The sequence below is a fragment of the Vulpes lagopus genome, chromosome 4 (genome assembly GCF_018345385.1).
Source record: "Vulpes lagopus strain Blue_001 chromosome 4, ASM1834538v1, whole genome shotgun sequence".
Classification (NCBI taxonomy): domain Eukaryota; kingdom Metazoa; phylum Chordata; class Mammalia; order Carnivora; family Canidae; genus Vulpes; species Vulpes lagopus.
The window spans coordinates 55203833-55224539 of record NC_054827.1 but is presented as its reverse complement, the minus strand read 5'-3'; positions in this window follow the sequence as shown (position 1 = coordinate 55224539).

The following is a 20707-nucleotide window of genomic DNA, read 5'->3' as shown; positions in this document are numbered from 1 at the left end:
TTCCTCCATTTCAGATCTTATTTATATATTTGTTTTATATAAAATACATTATTTATGTTTATATATTTTATTGCATATATATATACAGAAACATACATATATATGCTTTATTTGGTTACTGTGTTAGTATATAAATTAATATAATCAAGGCTAGACTATATTTTTTCTTTTTTTTCATATAATCCTGACTACATTCATTTATTCATATATATTTTACATATGAATTCATATATATGTATATATATACACACACACAGTTCATTTTATTTACACATACCTCCCTGTATTCGCATAAAGGTGAATATATATAATCCAGGCTAGACTATGTTTTCTTTTTCCTCTCTGATATTAAAACATTTTCCTGGGCCCCTAAAATTATTGTGGACTCTCAGCCCTGTCCCTACTCTGCCCCATGCATAAGGCAGGCTGGTCTTATCAGGAGAGAACAGATTTTAGTCGAGATAAAACAGAAAACTATAATATGATAACAGGCAAGAGAAGGTGGCAGATACAGACAAGAAAAATCAATAAAATAGGATTAATTTAATTTTAAAATAAAAATAAAACATAAAACATTGACTTATACCCTTTAAATATATATTTAGAAGTATATCAAAAAATATATATCAAGAAAACTAACCCAATGTTTGCTAAAGAGTGAAATGCCCTTATCCTGGTCCATTTAAATGGTGACTGAGAGCCAAGGAAAGAGAGGAGTGGAAAAGAGTGGCCAGTGGACAGGTGCAAAGGAAGAGGCCAGGGGTGGGATGGGGGGCAGAGAGACAGAGGTGGGAGAGGGAGAGAAATACAGAGCAGCAAGAAGAGAGGAAGAAGGATAATCAAGAGGGAAATGTATGTGAAAGCTCTTTGCACGCCACACAAATGTAGGGGAATGTTAACAGGAACCTGAGGACACATTTCCCTGGGAGCCTGGAGCCAATGCATTAAAAACCTTCTAATGATCAGCCATGATCCTTCCGAGGAAATCCATGGAATGTGGGCCATTATCAAAACAGCGCTTTTTAAAAGGAGCACGAAGGCTTGGCAAGCCAGCATTTTTGCAGAGAGGCCTGTTGGGGAAATCTGGCATCACACTGGATGCCTGTTAGAGGAACTACACATGGGGGGTTGTCGTTTCCCTTGTTCTCTCTGTAAAGCTTCTGCAACGTCATTATGTGAAAAACACTCCAAGATGGTTTATAAGAAAAAGGCCAATTGTGCTCACAGCCACTCCCTCCTCGCCTCCCAACAGAGTTTGACAACCTCTATGCTCTGCTCTCAGATCACCTTTTAATGCTCCGCCCTACGTGGAACAGGAGTGATACCCAGTGAGTCCAGCCTGGCTGGCTTCCCTCGGTGGCCCTACTCTCTCCTCTGCAATTTTGGTTAGTCTTATGTCGGCTTCGCCTGGCCATAGTACCCAAGTATTCAATCAAACAATGTAATTTCGGGGATCCCTAGGTGGGTGGCTCAGCGGTTTAGCACCTGCCTTTGGCTCAGGGTGTGATCCTGGAGTCCCGGAATGAGCTCCACATCGGGATCCCTGCATGGAGCCTGCTTCTCCCTCTGCCTGTGTCTCTGCCTCTCATGAATAAATAAATAAAATCTTTAAAAAAAAAAAAAAAACACTGTAATTTAGATGTCGTGAACACAGACAACCCATTGACTACGTAAAGGAGATTATTCTCCATAACATGGGTGGGCCCCAGCTAATCAGTCAGGGGGACATAAATGTGAAAAACTCATGTTTCCCTGAGGAAGAAGAAACTCTGCTTTAAAACTGCAGCACCAGTTCCCACCCAAGACATCCTGGGCTGTCAGCCTGCCTTACAACATTCAGATGAGCCATCCTTCACATCCTGTGAGCCAATTCCTTGAAATAAATCTCTTAATATGTATATTCTGCTGGTTCTGTTTCTCTGAAGAACCCTGGCCGAGACAGAGTCTGGTACTAGGAGTGTTTCTAGAGGAACAGCGTCTTAAGGATGAGTTTTCCGAATTGGTCCTGGGGATTCTGGAACTAGTTCTGTAAACTAATTAGAAGGAGGCACTAATGATCCTAACACCAGTGTTAAAGAGGGTGCTGATGGTCCATGGGGTAATGTGGGAATTGAGATATGAAAAATATCACCATTGGATGCCACTCATCAAAATGTAAGATTTTTTACAGATGTAAAAGGCGAGCTTCTGGGTAACTATGTATTGATATCTTAGAACATTTTTGTCGAACTAATGAGTATAATAATGAAAGTGACTCATTGCTCCTAACTGTACGGAGGAAGTGGGTAAGGAAAAGGATGAGTTTATGGCTTCAAACTCCCTGCTCTACTGCAGCATAAATGACCTGCAAGGTTCTGTGTCTGCCTAAAAGAAATCCTTACCCCCTGGAGCTGAGGGGCTGAGATTCCTGAAACAAAAACAAAAATAAAAGCCAGAGACTCACTCATATTACAAGTGGCTAAATGATAACACAAGTAGAATTCTTGATCTCTCAGGATGTAGCTGGAAAATCTTCTGTTGGGAAGAATAAGCTTGTGACCAGTGGATCTAATCAACCATCTCAACAGAAGCCAGGAATAAAAACAAACTTATCCAGGTAAGATTGGTGGAGGGTCCTCTTGCCTGAGGGCTTACACCCTATTAATTACACAGAAAAATACTGACAAGTTTTTATTTTACAGAATTTTATATCAGCAGGAACACTGCCAGCCTGCATTTTAAAAGGAGCAAGATTCAGAAGATACACAGAGAAGATGATCTTGTGACAACAGAGTCAGCAAATGAAGTGTAGCTAGGAGATAGAGATTGCCAAGGAAGCCAGGTACAGGCAAGGAAGGATTCTCTCTGGAGCCTTTGGAGGGAGCGTGCCCCTGCTGACACCTTGATTTCAGGCTCCTGGCCTCCAGGACTACAAGAGAACAAGTTTCTGTTGTGTTAGTCCACCCAGTTTGTGGTCATTTTGTAGAGCCACCCAAGGGAATTACCATAGCCACCACAGCCACCCAGTACATACTCCATACAAGCCTCTTCCTCGTTGTGGGAGGGGCGAGAAATGAGCGACACAGAGAAATTGTAGATCTTCTGTTCCTTCTTGGAATGTGTGGAAATTCAGAGGGGAGGTGGTTTTTCAAAAAAAAAAAAAAAGTTTTAATCTTTACTTACATTTTCTCTGAAGATCCATAATACAGCCTGGTGTATCAAAAATTGATCTATAGAAAGATGGTTCAAAAGAAAAGAAGGTTTTCCTTCTCTGGACTCAGTACTACGATTATTAATTATTGCCAAGAAGACTAAACCGAGCAAGTAGAAGAAAAGTTGAGGAGAGATTAGAGAGCAGGCCAGGGAGCAAGATTATTATAAATGCATGGCCTGGAAGTGAGTGTAGAGGCCCAAGAGCAGTTTATCACAGAAGCTGTTTGAGTTCAGAGAGATCTTAGATATTATGTAGTCCAGACACATGGTATTTACCTGGAGACAAAATGTAGGGCAACTTTTCAGTATGCCTAGAAGGTGAACATATGTAGTTGAGGCCTCTGAGGAATAGAAACCGCAGGGACAGATGCACAACACTTATGTCCATGCCCCACGAACTGGAGAAGAGCCTGGTGGGGGAAAAAAAAAAAAAAAGGCAACAGCTTGGTTCTCAATCCGTGTGCTGTGGCACCTTGGTGTGGCTCTCCGCAAACCCAAACCACATTTTGGTCTTACTGGGTCCTGATCATACTGCTTCAGAGACGTCTGTCATTCAGAAGACTGAGCTGAGTGGGTCCTGTGCCATGAATTCGAGCTATCTAAAACAACATGTTTCAAAGAAGTGTTTACCAGAATATGACAAACTAGAAGAGAATGGAATGAAAAAAAAAAAAGTTCTAAAAAAAAAAAAAATACAGTGACAATATATTTAAATAGGTCCAAGATAACAGAGCAATAATTGTTAGTATTTTGTAAGATGTATACTCAAGTACTATTTGCGTTGTAATTAAACCTAATCTTTAAAACTGTTTTTGAAAGACTTTTGATCATTCGGTATATGCCGTTAAAAGCTGTGTGATCTCAAAAATGTTGAAAACTACTGCAGTAAGATCTTTCATCATACTTTATGTTTCAGTAAAGTACCACCAACCTTGGTTAGCTGTGTTGTCAAATCATAATAGATTGAAAACAGGCAATTAGAGGGGAAGGACTCTGGGGCAGCCACACTTAGAGTTGACAGCCTGGTAATGAGGAAGTGAGGCTCTAACTACTATTTAGCTACCCAGTAAAAAGCTAATTTGTCATAATAATAGCAACTCTCAGGTGTTTCTGGAGGGCCTTGAGCCTAAATTGTGTACCCACCGAGATTCAGCCATGTGTGGGCATATCAGAAGGGCTGGGGAGTTACACACAAGATTATCTATTTTAAAGAACAATCTTAGAGCAGCCTACAGAAAAGAGTACTTGGGGCCCCCACAGTATCTGTTACTCATATTATCCTTTAGCTGAATCGCCATGAACTTGTCCATTCCTAAGGAACAATGAGGCTGCAATTAAGAAATGAGAGACCTGTTGCCATATAAATTTCTTTGAGTTCTTAGGGCCAAAATAATTCAAAAGTGAGAGCAAATGTCCTCTCTCCTTGGACACAGCAGCTTCAGGGATGTGACCTTGCCCCGGAGGAGCTTGCAGACATCACAGGAAATGACACCGAGTCAGCAAGTCCCCCGGCGTGGTGGTGGGGGGTATGATAGCCCTCACTTCATCATAGGTGACAGAAGTCGTGGCATGCCAGTATCAGGAGGCAACATTCACTTTAGTGACATCTTAACTCAGTGCAACAAGGACAGTTTGAGAAATCTAGATTACCCTGTCTGTGGCAGCAGGCCCAGCTGCAGTGGTGGAGTTGAGGCGTCTCCATATGTCCACGTCACTCAAGAGATCAGGAGCAGAAAAAGACACCATGGAGTATTTGAGAATTGTCCCTTTTCCCTCAGAACATAGGACACATCCTTAGGTGCTTTCAGAAATCATTATGGTGGTGGTGGTAGTAGAGGGGGGCGGGGGGATTCCTGCAGTAACAAAAGGCAGCTAGGGTCAAAGAAAGTATTTATTGCCATTACTGTCACTGCCTTTTTATTTCCTGCCAGACTCCCATGTGGTCCCGTGTGATAGTTCTGGGGAAATGCTGACTACATTAAGAAAAAAGGGTTAATTATTTTAAATACACCATTTAAGAGAGCAGGTGGTCCATAATACATTTTAGGTGTGTTTTCATCAAGATTGTTCTTTTATTTAAGGTTTATGCACTTGAAGCTGTATGCTTAAGTTATCTGGGAAATTCACTATGTAGAATAGCTCATCCCTGACAGCCAGATAAATAAGGTATTGCCACAATAATAGTAGTAAACCCTGAACAAATTTGATTAACAATGGATTCAAGAACAACCAGTGTGAAGAACAACTCTTGGTTTAATTAGGAGCAAAGCAACTTCTATTTTCAATAATTATCTATTAAAGTTGGGCCAGATTTCGTAAAGAATCAATTTTATTGTCCAACGCCTTTGTAAAAATTACTATTCCTCCTTCCCATCCCTACCATAGTCTGGCTGTTAAAAATGTAAATTTATGGTTGCTTTCTTTTGTAGCATAAATATGCAAGTTCTGAAGTCTGTATAGTTGCCTTAGAAAGACTTTTCTTACCATTCACAGGGGAAGGCAAACATTTAACTGCTTCACAGCTGGCTGTCTTCTGCTGTGGGCGGCCTCTGCCATTCTTCCCATGCTAGAATGGACTATAAAATTAACAACTGAATGTTATGATACTCTGCAGGGCATCATGCATCTGGCCCAAGGATGCATGTTGGGCAGCAGTGACATGGGTAAGTAATTGCAAATAGAGATCAGATTCCCAAATTAGATTGGCTTTTTTTTTTTTTTTGCAATAGCAGCTCTCATATCCAATTTGCATACTGTACATTATCAGCTCAAATGCTAATAAAATTTGCCCTGAGCAAATTGTTGCTTTGAATAGCAAAATGAAAGCCTGGGAGAAAAAGGAGAAAGTAGTAGTGGGGAGAATTCAAATGTACTAAATAATAAATGTAATAAATAATTTTTGCATGTTTTCCCATTAAAATATTGGATTTCCCTTGTTCAGGATTTTCTTTTAAATGAGAAAAGGCTATGCTTATATCTAGACGTATATCTAGACTGCAGACTCTCTCACCTCCGAGACCATGAGAAAAGGTAGAAAATATCTAGACTGTGAACTAGCCCCTAGGGTGGCCTTGGATAAGATCACTGAGGAGTCTTTCATGAAAAAAAACACTTCATGAAGAAATACACTACCAAAATTGAGGCAGGTAGTATATTATTTCCAAAAAAAATGATACGGCCCTCACAAGGTATGTTTGAGGATAAAATGAAATGTGTGTATACATGTGAAGTAATGTTTAAGTAGTCCACGCCCAGGATGATCATTCAATCAAAGCATCTTTTCTTTATTTAATAGGGAATGGAAAGCAGTAGTAAACAGAAGTCCTGCAAAGTTTCCATGTCTCAGACAAGAGGACTGGAGTAGCACTTTTGTTCTTTATCAGCTCATAAGAGGCTTTCCAAGTACCATCTCTTTTCTCCTAAGAAATGGACTATATTCTCAATTCATAAAAATATTTAAAATGGAGCTAAAAAACGTCCATACTTTTGCCTCAGATGCAGATATATCTGAAAAAAAAATAGAGCTGAAGCAACACAGATGAGCCTTTTAAATAGTTCTCCTTTCTGATTTCTAAAGCCAACAAATGGGACGTGTTTTGCAGAGGACACTCCAACAAAGAAGAGGAGGTCTGAAGCCCACTTGTTCACTCTCTCCTTTATCAGTGACTAAAACAGTGCTGGGACCTGCTTCGCTTCTTTATCTGGAGCACTTCCATAAACAGAAGGATCCTCTCAAGTCTGATCATTTCTCTGAGGCTTGTCCAGAGCGCCAAGGAAATTAAAAGGGTAGAGGAGGAAGGCCATCCTCCTTTCCGTTTGGTGGGATGACACCAACTCCTACATAAGATGGAGAAATGACTTTAAAATTATGAATTTCAGTGTATATTTTATCAAACTAGTATGTCTAATAAATTAAAAATAGGACTATCTTTCTAATGAGAATAAAGACAGCAAGGATATATTTAACTCATGAATAGGAAAACCAGGGCAGCCCTGGTGGCTCAGCCATTTAGCGCCGCCTTCAGCCCAGGGCTTGATCCTGGAGACCCAGCATCGAGTCCCACATCAGGCTCCCTGCATGGAGCCTGCTTCTCCCTCTGCCTGTGTCTCTGCCTCTCTCTCTCTCTCTCTCTGTCTCTGTCTCTCTCTCTCTCTGTGTGTGTGTTTCTCATAAATGAATAAGTAAAATCTTAAAAAAAAAAAAAAAGGAAAACCATCAGGATGGGGAAGCTGGTTCAAGGCAGAATTGGAAAGACTGTTTCATGTCCCCCCCACATAATAATATCACAAGTTTCAGGGTCATCTATCAAGGGAACAGAAATCTTTTGCACCTCCACAGAATAGAGTCTACATGTTAACAACGTATGATTTCACACAGGCTTACATATAATAAATAGTAAATAGTAAAAATAGAGGTATGTCCATAAAAGAATTAAATAAGACCATGTTCTGTTACAACATGGGGAAAACAAGCAGTGATCCTTTTGCTTTTTTTTTTTTTTTTAGACTTTATTAGTGCTAAACCGCTGAGCCACCTGGGCTGCCCAATCCTCTTGCCTTTTTTGCAAATTTTAGACAAATTTTTAGATATCATCTAAATTAAATCAGTAACTTGGATTTCCTCTCAAGAAGTACTCTTTGCAGTGATTTAAGAAAGCTGTAGTGATTTAAATGCCCTTCACCATCTGAGATACGCCTTCCATCTTTGGAAACCCAGCTCAAGAATCTCCATAACCCCCCATGTTAGAATGAATTGCTACCCCTTTTGTGTTCTCTGCACCTTTTGATTATAATCTCACTTTTCATGACTCATTTCTGTGCCTGCATCCCGACAAGATTGTCAGTTCTCTGATATGAAGATTATGTCTTAATCATTTTAGCATGCCAAAAGCCCTTCTAACACAGTGCTGTAAAGAAAATACTCCCTAAAATCATCATCATTGGTTGTGAACAAAGACCAGATTTCCATATGATTTTATATAATACCTCTTTATTGGAGGCTAGAGTAACCTGTCCAAAAGATGATTAGTTAGTAGCATATTATCCCCGCAGAGCGGGACAATCAGCAAAAAGTCACCAAGAATTAATGCAACATAGTCTCTTCTAACACATGTTAAAATGCACAATCCATAGTCACCTCATTTCATTTACAATATTCATAATTACACATACAGTATCTTAATTGGTTTAGATTTATTCTCCATTTTGTACAAAGGACTGTTGTCAGCCACAACTGGATGTGGCAAATATGCACTCATCCAGGATTTACAAGGCACTCATGCCTTAATTAACAGACCTTATATCCAATGAGTAGTAAACTCATTTAAATTTCAATAAAATTAAATGTCCATGTTTATGCAGTCCTTTATCTAAATGCTGCCATTTGAATAGCAACATCTATTTCATTTTTCCCTTGGTTTCCCTTGATTAAACTTGTAGTAGATTGTATTGAGGCTGAATTATCCAAAAAAGAATTCAAAAGTTCTTGGCATTTATTCAGTGTAGCAGGATGGAAATACTAAAGTTTTAGCAGTAACGACATCTGAGTTTCTGCAATGCTGCAGATTTTCCCAAAAGATGGGAAATAGGATGAGTTAGACTAAACTCTAGTCAAAATCTATGTGATATCTTTGTCAAATTACATGCACATGCAGTATGACTTTTTTAGATTTCAGATACTAGATCTAAGCTACACCAAATTAGTTGAGAGGTGGTTTTTCAGGAGAGCATTTATCTCCATATATGCCATTCATGTGAATCATTGTAAACTATGGTCTAATGGCCCACTGAATCATATTCTACTGGGTAATATCCAACATTTTTAGAAGAAACAAAGAAGAAAAAAAATATGTTAGGGCTTTATTGTTGAAAATACTCCAGTGTGCTTTTGCATGTACATTTAGAAATTATTTAGTATCCATAAGGGAATGTGTGTGTGGGAAGGGAAAATGCTATTCCATTGGCTGAGGAAATGTAATGCAAACAGCAGGTGACTTTGGTTCACCCCTAAATTCTGTATTAACTGACCAATTACGTGCAGAAGCACAACTCCCTTTATTACTACGGGCTGTGTCAGCTTCTCTATAATTGAAGAGATATTTGCACCAAATATTCCCTGATGTCTTATCCAGCTTTAATATTCAACCTGTATTTATATAGGACTAGGGAAGGATACCTTAGAAGCATTAAAAAAAAAAAAATCCTTGCCTAAATCCTATCAAATCACTTACCACAAAAGATTTTTCTAAGTATTTATCTCTAACCCATTCACCTCTTTCTAACCTATAGTGGCACCGTTGGTTCAAGCTTCGAAGAATTCTTTTTTAAAGATTTTATTTATTTATTCAGGAGGGACAGAGAGAGAGAGAGAGAGAGACAGAGACAGAGACGGAGACGCAGAGGGAGAAGTAGGCTCCATGCCGGGAGCCCAAGTGGGACTCAATCCCCGGTCCCCAGGATCACGTCCTGGGCTGAAGGCAGCGCTAAACCACCAAGCCACCCAGGCTGCCCCAAGCCTCCAAGAATTCTGCCTGGATTTTGGTAATAATAACTTCAGTTGGACTCAGCCATCCATCTACTCTTTGCCTAACGCCTACCCATGTGCACACACACACACACACACACACAAATTCTTTTTTTCATTTCTTTCACACAATTCTTTTTGCCCATTATAGCCAAATTGTGTTTTTAATGAAGAAGTGTATTCCTTTAAAATGTAATTAACCAGGGTCACTCCTTCCTTGGCTTTCTTTTTTCTCTTTGGATAAAGCCAGAAATCCTTCATATGGCTCTCCAGCCCTATCTCATAGCCTTTCTAGAACCCCTCACTCCAAAAATCTAGGACTTTTCTTAAACCCTCAGGATCTTCAGCATGAAGAACTACTTTCATCTCTCTTTACTGAACAAGTTCCTCAGGAAATTTTTCACCAATTCACATACCAGGTGAGATTGACAAATACCTGTACTTTTCTTCCTTACTGTTTAGCACAATTGTGGTTATTAAATTCTTTAATATCTATGTTGCAAGATAACTTGAGCCAGTTTGCAACAGCTGGCAGGTCACTCAATTAATTAGGAGTCACCTCCATTAAATAGAAGAGATTTTCTACAGTCTCCTCAAAAATATGCTCACTAATGGATTGTATGAGACAATTCAATGAGTCTCCAATAAATTCTTCTACATTCATTTATTAGCTAGGAGGCACCAAAACCTCCCCATATGAGTGGATCCCACTCTCCAACCTGGACTCTGACACACACTTTTCTGGCCTCTCTCTTCTCACATGTAATATTTTCTCTGTAGACTCAGCCAACCTTCCAGGCACACCGGGTGTTACCCTTCTGGTAACCAGAGTAAGAAAGACCAGAGTTTCAAATGCCTAGGTGTTGGACTGCTGGGCCTATTGTGTATGGTACTTTTGCCATTCCCAAGGTTACACTAGCTGAGTTGAAATTCACTTAATTTCCAAAGCCCTCCCTCCAAGCCAGGAGGTTGATCTGAAGGGGCTTCCAACTCTCACGACAGGTGAGACCCTCAGAGTGAGCCCAGCTAACAGTGCAGATGGTGGCTCTCTGCTTTCACAGTGAGCTCCATCTGGAGGGCCTTGGTGTATTTCCTCAGAATCAGCCTGAGGCCAAAACATCTATTTGTCAGTGGTTTAAATGTAGTGAATTTCAAAAAGAAAAGAAAAAGAAGACTACAGGGCTCATTTCTCTTTTTTTTAAAGAGCAAATTGGCTACTTTTCTCAAAGGAGAATTTTCTTTTTTAAGATTTATTTATTCATGAGAGACACACAGAGTGAGGTAGAGATACAGACAAAGGGAGAAGCAGGCTCCATGCAGGAGCCTGATGCAGAACTCGATCCCTGGACCCCGGGATCACACCCTGAGCAGAAGGCACATGCTCAACTGCTAAACCACCCAGGTGTCCCCCAAAGGAGAAATTTTAAATACATAAGGCTGCTGGGAGGGGCAGCTGAGTTTTAAGTTTCAAGTTAAAATAAAGAAAAAGGTAATATAATATCACACCTCTAGAGCAATTAATTGTTCTTTATTGACATCTACACAACTTAAGAGGGACCGTTCAGGGAATTCTTCCCAGAACAAAGAAATTCTAGAGATGACTTCTGCCTCCTAATAGCAGAAACAACAGCAAGGATAATAATAGCAAAAATGAATTTAAATTCTGTCTAACCCACTACATATGGATGGCATAATCATTCCTAATAGTTTGTTTAGGGGTTATTGGTACTAAAGATATTACAGATGTCCTAATAGAAAGAAAAAAGAAAAAAGAAAGAAGAAGAAGAAAGAAAGAAAGAAAGAAAGAAAGAAAGAAAGAAAGAAAGAAAGAGGAAAGAAAGAAAAAGACAGGAAGAGGGGAGAATCTGCATCTTAAGAAAGAAAATCTCTTAAGAAAGAAAATGCCAAGAATGATTCCAGATGATGAAACAGAAGATCTGAAGGCAAAAGTTGCCTTTTTCTCAGCTGTAGTTTTGGTTGAAGGTTTGTCTTCAAAAGCCTTTAACTTATTTATTCCTTTCTTCAATGAATATTATGTGCTGACCCTGTTGCAGAGACCATGCTGGGCCCCTGTTCAAGGACCAAAGTGAACATATATGTAAAAATGCTTTGTAATGTATTATGCAATTATAGGCAAGGTATTGCCCCATGGCTAAAGCACAAAATTCAATTGAGTGAATTTTAAAGACATTATTGACTTTCTTCATTGATTCATGAATTGGTCAACAGTCAATCGAGCAGGTAAAAAGGAGTCCCAAAGAGCTGTACAAGGTGAAAGATTTTTATAGACCAAAGTGAGCAGGAACAAGGAAGGTACAGTGCACATGTGCTGATTGGGCAAAGTGGGTTACTTCCCCTATATGGAACAAAGGGGAGGCTTAGAGCCCAGTCCGTTAACTTGTACTGAACAGGCAAATGCTAATCGGTTGACCTAGGCCTTCCTTTTTGGAGAGAGCCAGCATAGGAATTGAATTAAGTTCTGGTTTGCTGACACGGAGCTTAGCGTGAGTGACTCCATCATGGACCCAATCTGGTGACTTTAATAACCATGCAAGTTCTCTTTTGCTGTAAGGTCCATATTGTTAAGGGAACAGAAGGACAGGGATGTTTCATTCTCTAACGGCATCACAAAGACCTCAGTCTTTAGAGTTGAAAAGTTCACAAGAGCTTAGACTGAGTAACGATCTCAAACTCAAGTCAACTTCCCACCATTAATGGCTGAGATTCGCCAAAGTATGGAAGGTGCAGCTGTGTCTTAGCTGGAAACGTAGCTGATGTAGCAGTTAGAGCCCCTCGCAGGGAGCCAACATGTTCACAGTGACTGCAGGGCAAACCTTACAATGAAACTGTGTGCTGCTGTTTTGATAGAATTTTATACATGTATTTGGATTTTACCTATGTGTACGATACCACAAATTGGGAAGCAGAGTTTGGCTGCAAGAGATCATCTAATTTGAAGTACAAAATTCTCTTGGATATTTACCTGTGGTTAGTTTACAAATGCAAGGTCTGTGGCCAATTCTAAACCGCTCTGCCTATACTGTGCTGATAGTGTTTTTATTTTCATGACCAGAAGAGATGAAGAAAACAAAAATTACCTGTGGATCTCTTCATCCCTTGCATCCCATTTCAAATATCCCAATCACCTCCAGAAGACCCCACTTAATCAAATGACTACATGAAATAAAACTACACGAGCTAGTTGGGAAAAAGATACTTAGAGCTTTTTCAGAGCAAAGAAGAAAGAATACACAGGATTTTTCTAGCTCTTCCGCTCATTCTACAAATACGGAGTGTCTACTATATGCCAGGTATTGATCTAGGCACTTAGAATAAATCAGTGAACAAAAGAGACAAATATTTATCATAATGGTACTTATATTCTAGCTGAGAAGGAAAGACAAAAAATAAACATGATATATTGTAGAATTGTATTAATATGAGTAACACTAGCTATTGCAAAATAAATATCCCAATACCTCAAATGCTTAATCCAAAAAGGTTTCTTTTCCCCCATGTCATAGTCTGTTATATGCTGGGTACCCTCTTCCATCTTGTGATTATCATATCTGGAAATGTGACATCTAAAGTCACTGTATGAAGATGCAAAAGAAAAGAAAAATAGAGGAAGCAAAATTGTCTTAACTAAGAAATGATATGTATTATTTCTGCTTTTATATGATTGGCCAAATCAGTTCATAAGCCCCTAACTGCAGTGGAAGCTGGGAAATCCAGAGCAGCACATAGACATGTGATGAACACTAAAGAGTCTCCACCCTACTATGTTAGAAGGTTAAAGTGTAATGAAAAAAATAAAGAATAGTGAAAGGGGCATTTGGAGTATGTGAGCACTTGAGTAGTAAGCACATTGATATTTTAAGGAGGGTGGTCAAGGAAGACCTCTGTCAGCAGGTAATTTTGGAAATAAGGATTTGAAAGAGAGGGAATTATTCACATAGATATTTGGGAGAAGAGACATTTAAGCAGGGGGAATAGCCTGAGCAAGAGTTACAAAGGAGTGTATTTGGCTTATTGAAGGATTGTCTGAGAAGGCACTGCAGCCAGAGCAAACTGAGAGTGGAGGTGAGGAGGGGGACACGTTACGAAGGGGCTTGCCCACTATAAGAACTTTAGAAATCTGGAACTTTGAAGTTGGAGCTTTTGCAGGATGTTGAGAAAGGAGTAAAATGATTTATATTTTAAATAGTCATTCTGTCTTGTGTAATGAGAATAGGCTGTATTGTAGACGAAGGGTTAGGAACAGGAAACCATCACAATAACTCAAGATAAGATAACGGTGGCTTTTACCAGGATGGTAGCAATGAGGATGCAGAGGAGTGGCTGGATTCTGCAGATATGCTGGAAATAAAGCCAGCGGAATTTCCTAGCAGACAAAATGTTGTGCGCCAGAGAACAGACAAGTCACAGGCTAATGCCAAGATTTTGGCTTGAGCAACTCAGGCTAGAGTTGTTCTCACATGAAATGGTAAAGGGCAGGCTCTGAATTTCACCTAATACACACATTAAGCTTAGATATCAAATTATGATTGTATAAGTATTGAGTTAATTCCAGAGGTCTAAGCTTAAAATATAATTTAGGGAGTTACAGTCATATGGATGGCATTTAAGCAATGAGATTGGATGAGATTCCCCGAGGGGTGAGTATAGAGCAGAGGATTAGAGATTGAGCCCTGAGGCACTTCAGTATCAAGAGAGCAGAGGGAAAGGGGAGACGTAGAAAAAATATCTGAGAAGGAACAACTAGTGAGGTGGAAAGAAATTTAAGAGCATGTGGGATCCTGGAAACCACGTGAAAAAAAATAACGGAAGAGGAGTGATGATGCCAAATGCTGTCGATAAATCCAGTTAGGTCGGGACTGATCATTGATAATTGAATTTCGCCCTAAGAAAGTAACTGAAGACTTTGAAGAGGGGTTTTTCAAACCCCTGAAATGAAAGAGAAGTGAAATGAAAGAGAATTCTAGTGAAGATGTGGAGCCAAGGGCTAATTTACAAGAGAATGAAGGAAAGAGGAATTAAGAACTCCTCAAAGAATTTTTACTGAAAATTGTACCAGACAATGGACTGGGGCATTGGCAGGGGTAGTGGGGGGATTGGGATAAAGAGAATGATTTTTAAAGATAGGAAATTAACCTCATTTTTACATGTTGATTTGAATGTTCCAGGAAACAGAAAAATAAATGATGTGAGAAAGAGAGGAGAGTGCCACACCCATGGATGAGCAAGAAGGAGGAGATCTAAAGTAGAAGTCAAGAAGGCAACTCGGTGGCTCAGTCGGTTAAGTGTCTGCCTTTGGCTCAGGTCATCATCTCAGGGTCCTGGGATCCAGTCCCTTCCTTATTGGGCTCCCTGCTCGTGGGGAGTCCGCTTCTTCCTCTCCCTCTAACTCTCCTCACCCCTACTCATGCTCGTTCACTCACTTTCTGTCTCTCTCAAATAAATAGAACCTTAAAAAAAATAATAATAAAGCAGAAGTCAAGAGATATGCCTTAGAAAGTAACCCAGATTAGGAAAGAAAAAGAAATATATGCCTGAAATGGCTCTTTAGGGAGAGAATGAAAGAGACACACACAGAGATAGACAGAGAGAGAGAGAGAGAGAGAGAGAGAGAGAAAGAGTAGCAACAGTATTTGTAACAGACAGTGCTAGGTAAGGTAACAGGTTTAGGAGAGGACTTTTTGTTAAAGAAAGTATTTTATAAATTCCACCAGCTGCCATTTAATACGTAACGGCTGAGCCAGGTAAAACAATCTGTAGAGTTCTTTTCAGGATTGATAAGCCCTGAACTTAGAGTTAGAACTAAGAGGGCCATGACAAAATGGAAGCAAAAGATAAACTAGTCACATTGAGATCTAGGAAAATGAGGAAAGGGAAGAGAAACAGGATAGGGGAGACAGATAGGAGGAAGGTGCACACAGGTTGGCATTTGTCTTCATTCCCCCTCCCCCAGCCTAGAGAGTAAAGGGTCTAAAGAGACTTTAGGAACCTTTGGATAAGTTGAGGGACCTTGAAAGACACAGGGTTTTGCTTTGATTTATTGTGTACGCTCCAAACACACATAGTTGAAGGCTGTTGCTGACTAACCTCCTCTGGTACCACTCATCGAAGGTTCCTGCTCACAACTCTTGTTTATGCAAAGGGAAACCTGGTTGTCCTCTGTTACCATAAAATGTGAATAAACTAGAAATATGTGCAAGTGTGATGGAGACCTTGCCAGAGTGAGCTGCCGTAGATATCTGGTCTACCACCTGGTTCTGGGCCCAAGAGGAAGCACAGCCAGACTCAAAGAAGATGCCCAATGATCTCCTTTAAAGATAGAACACCATGAAAGAACAGAAGGACACCGTGACAGCTGACCAGGTGCTGAGTCAGCAGAAAACGAGTTCCAGAAGAATCCCAGAAAAATCAACCCAACCTCAAGACACCAGCAGAAAATGCAGGCAATACATTTGTATTCTCAAGGTCCAGAAAGTAGTCCCAACATTTCCACAGCCTTCCCTGGGCAAGCCTTATATAAAATGCCATCTTGGAGAGCTGGAGGATGGTGATAGAAATCTGAAAGCCTAAATATTTTTAGCAGAAGATACTGAAAACCATCTAAACGCAGGACGGAGGCTCAGTTGGCCACCACCCCCTCTTCTGGTTGCCCTGTGTTTTGAGGACTAGCATCACTTGTTGCTTCAGGGTTTGCCCTCTGATTAGTTGGTGTCTGTACTAGACCAATCCCTAAATAATTTGAATTTCCTTCTTAAAGGTACTTTCTAAATTTTCATATCAGGCTGCTTTAAGTCTAACCAGACTAAAAATTATTATTTTCCCTCATTCTCAGAGAACAAGTAATCATGAAGAAGACCAGATAAAGTAGAGACAAAGTAAATGTTTTACATTTCCCCCCTATGATGCTTCCTATCTCCATGGTGGTTTAAAGAAGTGTACCATCTCACAGCAAGCATGGCTGGCCCAAGGAGAGTATGGATGCCAAGATGGTTAGGGCTACAAGGAATTGGGAGAAGTCTTTACTCCTCATCTTTACTCCTTTTTTCTTTCAATATGTACGTATTGCGGGTCTTCCATCCATGAGTCAAGGTCCCAAGATACTGTTCACAAGTCCATGGGATAAAATCCTGAATGAGGGCATATCTAGTTCCTAATTTGCAACATGTTTGCCATCACCACGAAATAGAGAATCTTGATTTAAAAAATGAATTTTAAATATTCTACTGAGCAATATGAAATATGCAGCATAAAATGATTCAAGGTGATAGAGGCAGGGACTCTTTCCTGGTCATCTTCATCCTCCTTGTGCCACTTTGATTTGGAGGTTGTGGTTCTTAACTAAAGCACTCAGTCAACTACTTTCCTTCTTTTAATTGGTCATTTTAATTGGTCTCTAAAATTTATATGAGACCATATCAGGCAGTGGTTTGGAGAAAACAAGAAAATGTCTGGCATGTTTTTATGCAATTTGGGAAACTTCACAAACAGGAATTTTTTAAATAATGAAAATATTGAGAATATCTTTAGTACATATAATACAGTACTTTATATAATGAAATAATAATGAAAATCAATGCAATTTAAATGTAAAAGATGCAGTTCTTAGATTTTATTGGGAAAAGGTTCATCTAATCATGAGTGAAGGTACCAAACAGTGGAAGAATGAGCAATGAATCTCCACTGTGTTAAATTGCCGCTTATAGAGAACAGACGGAACTCACCTAATTTATTTTCTTTCTTTGAAAGGATTTTTACATACACCTTTTAAAAAGCACAGACCTTAGGAGTGCAGTTTGGGGAGTTCTGATGAATCTATGTATTCACATAACTAACACATCAATCAAGAATTGGAACATTACCATTACCTAAACGTTTCCTTCATCCTTTCCTGCCTCATCTCCCCCACTAGAGGAAAAACACTGTTTTGATTTCTACTTCCACAAATTTGTTTTTGCCTGTTCTAGAACTTCATACAAATTAAACCATACATTTGAACTCCTTTGTTTCCAGTTTCTTTTGCATAATGTGATGTGTGTGTGTGACTTGTTAGTTATTGCATATATTGGTGGGTGGTTCCTTTTCATGTCTAAGTTTTCCAGAAAACTTGGTGGTGTTTTCAGTCTTGTGGGTGGTATAGGTGACATTTCACAGAGCACTTTTTCATGTATTTGCTAACCATTTTTATGTCTTATTATATGAACTGTCTGTTCAGGTCTTTGCCTATTTTTAATTGCTTTGTCTGCTTATCATTTGTTGTAGGGTTTATTTTTGTATTTTAGATACAAGTCTTTGTCTGCTATATGAGCTGTATTTTTTCTCAGCCCGTGGCTCACTTCTTCATTTTGAAACTATTTTCTCTTACTTGCAGCTCATTTTATAATTTTATTAATGTTTGCCTTTTGATGCACAGATGGTTTTTAAATTTTATTACGTCTGTTTTGCTACAGCAACAAATACCAAGGTAGGTTACCTAGTACAGCTAGAGAATAAGAGAACAGGTCTATTTTGTTTGGTTAAACAAAGGTTAACTAAACCCTATGTGCATATTACCTTCTTCGATATTTAAAACATTGCTGTGAGGAGACACTACCCACTTCTAGGTACAATCTTGGGCAAAAAGAGGTTAAAATTAGTTGTCTAAAGAGGAACCCAGTATTAAACCAAAGTCTATCCAAATTCAAAGTTTATGTTCTTCCCACTATAAAACACAGATGCTCATTGAGAAAGAGAAATGATTTAATTTCATCCAGACTTTTTTTTAAGATTTTATTTATTTATTCATGGGAGACACAGAGAGAGAGAGAGAGAGAGGCAGAGACAGCAGGCAGAGGGAGAAGCAGACTCCATGCAGGGAGCCCGATGTGGGACTTGATCCCAGGACCCCGGGATCACAACCGGAACCGAAGGCAGATGCTCAACCTCTGAGCCCCCCAGGCGTCCCTCACATAGAGTCTGATACAATTCTTCTTGACATTGCATTCTTTAGTTCTCCAAACCTGGGACCATAAAAACTGAAAGAATAATCAGCCACACCGACTAAAATCTGGAGTGAATTTTTTTCCTAAAATTATTTACCAGAAAAGGAGTCACCTCATCCTTGACTTTCAACAAAATCTATTAAGTTGCAGAATAAACTGCCATTTACATTATTTTGAGCTGTAAAATAATATATTGCTTGGAGAAAACATATTAATCTGAAACAGGTATCTAAGTTCTGAGGACTTCTATCAGCCAACTGGTAGAGTCTGTGCCAAAGAATCAATTGAACGAACAAACAAATGAGTCAATAAAAACACAGCACACATTTAGTGATCACTTCTGTGGGGATATCTCCGAATCGCATGCTAGATTTTGTATGAGTTAGGGCAATGCCAGATTCTGTTACAAATCAATTCTCAAATCTCTATTTTTTTTTAACACAACTGAAGTAGAGTTCTTGCTGCATTAATGACAAATGGAGTTGCTGCCAGATGGCCAGAGACTTTCCTCCAGGAGTGCTGGGGTCTGATTTGGAGCCTCCATGAACCTCTGGAGCAGAGGTGAGCAGAATACAGCCCGCAGAACACAGCCATGCCTCTCTGTTGATCATATTGTCTATGTCTGCTTTCCAAATGCAACAGCAGCTTTGCCACAGAGACCACATCACCAAAAAAGTCTAAAATATTACTGTCGGGTCCTTAGGATAAAAGCTTGCCAACAGCCTACAACTAGGGAAAGGGAAGATGGGAAAGGCACTCCCTTCAGCGGCCCCAACCCAGAAGTGACACACCTTGCTCCCGCTGAGATCTCTCTGGCAAGAACTAGTCACATGGCACCACCTATCTGGGACCTCCTGGTTGAGAGGGGCTTGAGAAAGGTAACTGGGGCTAAGATGCTATTTCCCAGTGATGGTTCTAAACAGCTCAAGATAAAGCACAAATTTTTGGTGGACACCAACTGTTCCTGCTGCAGCTGTCACTTTAGACAAGATTTTTAAAGATCTATTGAAACAGCAATAGAGATCACATATATGCACACTCAGAATGAATAAAAAACCAAATGTTCTAAAGCTGGGACTTGAGATAAAATTTCCAGCGACAGCACCCTACATAGATATAAAAATTTCAATATCTCACATTAGACAGCAAGATAAAGTGGTGTGAAAAAAAACTGTGTTACATAATTCAAAATGCTGTTTTAGTGACACCGAAAGCATAAAAAAGGTATAAAAATGCATATGCAGAGTTTGATTAAAAACATTTTACAAATATAACACTTCCATATTGATATATCTCATGCCCCTTAAATATGTGTAATTCAATTAAACAATGAAGTATAAATACATATTTGACTATATCATTACTTGCCTAAAACTGTACCTATTTATCATGTAAGGGACATGGTAACCCACAGTATCAATGTCACAGGGTTAAGCAATCAATGGGATCTATTGATGACAAATGAAGGAATAAGAGAGAGCATAGGCTCTCCCATACTCCCGCTGCAGGAGATGTGCCTGCATGGACAGAGCTACTACGAAAAACCCTCCGATAGTGGGAACCCTAGCCCTGTAAAGCATCATATAAGTGAGCCAGAGAAGGGGAACATCTAGTCTTCTATGAAATAATAGATTGAGGGATCTCGAGGACAGGAAATGACCTTGGATTGCTTTCTGAGACCACCTAAAACACTGCACATATAACTGTTGAAATATCAGTGAAGGCTTTGATGCCAGATCATAAAAAGGAGAATGGGGAGATGTTCCCAGGGCCGCATCTCAGAGACCAATGGTTGGTATCTCCTTAATGCTCATGTTAACCTAAAAACTTTGGGGAATGATATTGTCATTGGAAAAATAGGATTGCCATATACTTGAGTTTGTATGGCCTGTAGGCCATGGATATTGTCCTTTCACTGATGCAGGAGACAATAATTAAAATACTTTATGTAAATTGAGGTCAGAATTTTGGTGAAAATACTATTGAACCTTATTAT